The sequence below is a fragment of the Buteo buteo genome, chromosome 31 (genome assembly GCF_964188355.1).
Source record: "Buteo buteo chromosome 31, bButBut1.hap1.1, whole genome shotgun sequence".
NCBI classification, from domain to species: Eukaryota; Metazoa; Chordata; class Aves; order Accipitriformes; family Accipitridae; genus Buteo; species Buteo buteo.
The window spans coordinates 480,531-483,921 of NC_134201.1; the positions used below are offsets into that span (position 1 = coordinate 480,531).

The 3,391-nt window shown below is 52.6% G+C and overlaps 1 pseudogene; it reads right to left on the reverse strand.

Moving 5' to 3' along the window:
* Positions 1-621: 621 nt before the first annotated feature.
* Positions 622-1,518, reverse strand: LOC142026030 (olfactory receptor 14A16-like; annotated as a pseudogene).
* Between the last annotated feature and the right edge of the window lie 1,873 nt (positions 1,519-3,391).

The window sequence follows — 3,391 nt, forward strand, 5'->3', positions numbered from 1 at the left end:
CCTGAGGTGATCCCCTTGTATGATGGAAATGCTGCTACGGAGGCCAGCTCTGTCACACAAGTGCCCATTGCCTGTCCTTGCCTGCGGTCACAGGCCTGACACATGGCTGGACTCTAACCAAGCTTCAAGAGCACTCAGGCCTTCCACCAACCCAAGGGATCAGAAGGAAAACATGGAATTGGGAAGAGAGCAGCTTGGGAAAGACCAAGCGCTGTTGCTCCCTGGCACTGCTGCTGTGCCAGGACTCTTTTCTTCTTTCCCTCTGCACACAGGCACTGCTCCATGCAGCTTCAGAGAAGTTCTTGGAGGAAGGATCTCAGAACAAGTCACTGCAGGGCCCTTTATTTTGTATAAACACACAGAAGGAACAGCTCGTTTACACAGCCTCCACGGCACAGAAAATCTGGATAGTCTGTGAATTAGAAACTGGAGGACTAAAGACATTTCTTTGTGGAAAGTTTTCAGATAAGTTAAATAAAAGGGGAAAAAAAACCACTAAAGAATGAAAATCACCATATAAAGAACAAACATGAAGACAGGGAGGGCCTGTAATGAGATATAAGTACTACGAAGACAAGAGGCAGTGTATTCCTTCTGAAAAGCATCCAGTCATTAGTTTCTTCAGGGCACCCTTGATCTTATGGTTTCTCATGCTGTAGATGAGGGGGTTCACAGCTGGAGGCACCACTGAGTACAGAACTGCCACCAGCAGGTCCAGGGATGGGGAGGAGATGGAGGGGGGCTTCAGGTAGGCAAAAGGCCAGTGCTTACAAACACGGAGACCACAGCCAGGTGGGGGAGGCACGTGGAAAAGGCTTTGTGCCGTCCCTGCTCAGAGGGGACCCTCAGCACGGCCCTGAAGATCTGCCCATAGGACAGCACAATGAAAACAAAACACCCAAACGTAAAATAAACAGCAACTACAAGTATCCCAACTTCCCTGAGGTAGGCATCTGAGCAGGAGAGCTTGAGGATCTGGGGGATTTCACAGAAGAACTGGTCCACAGCATTGCCTTGGCAGAGGGGTAGTGAAAATGTATTGGCAGTGTGCAGCACAGCAGTGAGGAACCCACAGCCCCAGGCAGCTGCTGCCATGTGGACACAAGCTCTGCTGCCCAGGAGGGTCCCGTAGTGCAGGGGTTTGCAGATGGCAACGTAGCGGTCGTAGGCCATGACAGTGAGAAGAAAATACTCTGCTGAGATCAAAAAGAGTAACAGAAATGCCTGGGCAGCACATCCTGCATAGGAGATGGTCCTGTTGTCCCAGAGGGAATTGGCCATGGCTTTGGGGACAGTGGTGGAGATGGAGCCCAAGTCAAGGAGTGATAGGTTGAGGAGGAAGAAGTACATGGGTGTGTGGAGGTGGTGGTCACAGGCTATGGCTGTGATGATGAGGCCGTTTCCCAGGAGGGCAGCCAGGTAGATGCCCAGGAAGAGCCAGAAGTGCAAGAGCTGCAGCTCCCGTGTGTCTGCAAACGCCAGGAGAAGGAACTGGGTGATGGAGCTGCTGTTGGACATTTTCTTCCTCTGGGAATGGGGTGCTGTCAAAGTAGAAAAAAGACACTGAAGAATGAGGGCATTATGCTCTGAGCAATATCAAAGCCATTTCCCATAGACCCTCCAACTCTCACACACACAGACCCTTTTTCCTTTTCTAGGAGACCTTCCTTCAGGTCTGTGGCTGGAGCCCAGCTTGGTGCTGGCTGAGTGTGCAAGGAAGAGCAGGGCCTCTGCCCATGGGCTCTTGGAAAGTCAGCCCTGCTCTGCAGCAGTGGGTTCATGGGATCGGTGTGGGCAGGGGCCAGTCTGGTGTTTGACTTTGTCAGCTGAAACCGCTTCTGATGCAGAAAGGCTTGTCAGCATCTGCACTCCCAGTGCTAAGGAACCAGGAGGGTAAAAGAAGTTTAAGAGTTCCAGGGCTTTCTACAGCTACCCACACTGCCCCTGGGGAGTTAGATCTCGGGAGCCTTCAGCATTGCTGCTTCACTCTGGGAGAACAGCGTGAGCCAGGCAAGTCAAGAGGATTGCCTGTGGCTTAATGCAGAGAGAGGGGGAGCTGCTCTGTCCTTCTGTCTAATTCCTACTTGCACTGTGCTTGCACCTTTCTGAGATGGAGGGTGATCACACTCCCATGTTTTACCCTGAAAAGCCACCAGACACTGCTGAGAGCAGAGACATCCACTGCAGACCACCAAATGTCTCCACCTGTCTCAAAGTCTCAGCACCCTGCTTCTAGCCAAGGACACACCAGGCTCATTTCACCAACCCAAGAGCATTTCCTCAGTCCTAGCATCACTGTGGTTCTCCATGGGGCTTTCAGATAACAGCAAGCTGCTCTGAGACAGGTTTGCATCCTGCAGGGCAGCTAACAGCTTGGAAGGACACTCTGAGGTGATAGCCAAGTGACCTGATGCGACGGCATCTCTGTAAGGGAGAATCAGCTTATTCCCCAGACCCACAGACACCATTGAGCATAACCCCTCAGATGATAGGAAAGCTGGGACACTTGTTCCCATGGACACACCTGCATGGCAGGACCCACAAGATCAGTGTGTGTGTGTAACTCTGCAGGTGAAATTCCCATCCCCAGAGAAACAGCAGCAACAAGATGAGAGTAACACAGACAAGTGGAGAACCAAGGAAAAAGCAGAGATCGACTGGCTCAGAGAGGCAAGGGGAGACGCAGCTGAAGTCTCAGGAAAGAGTTACCCTTACCCAGCTGTGCATGCCACCTCCCAGACACCAGCACAGCCAGGCAGTTGTTCTCAGTCCCTGTGCTCTACTTCAGGAGGCTCCTCTCAGACTTACTGATCACTCCAATTCACAGCTCAGGAGTCTCAGGGACTGGTTCAAGCATGACAGCTCCTTTTCCATTTCTCCCCAAAATTCCCCAAGACTAGGAAACCAAAAACACAGACTCTGGAAAGCTCCTTAACTTTATAGCAATTCCTGCTTTGACCTTCCCCTTGAAAATGTCCTCAGAAATAAACTGGGGGTGATCTGGAGCTGTCAGCAGCCCTGACCTACACAGCACACTCTTGTCAGCAGAAGGACCCTGCCCTGCTGGGGATTGCTTCTTCCACCCACAGCTTCTCCCCACTCTGCTGTTACAGTTCCCCAGGCAGGCAGAGTACTTACCCTGACCGGTGGCAGAGTCCCTGCCCCAGCACACAGCCCCCCACGGTGCAGGGACCCTGCTCAGAAGGACAGCCCTGGGCACCCCTGGCTGCACACCCACCTTCACCCTCTGCAGCCATCCCCAGGTGAAGGCAGCTGACATGCCCTGTCCCTCTGAGGGTGCAGCAGGGAAGCTGTGCTCCAAAGCACGGCCTTTTTCTCTGCACTGCAGAAACTGTGAGAGTCACCCTGACAGATCCCATAGGCTGTGGGA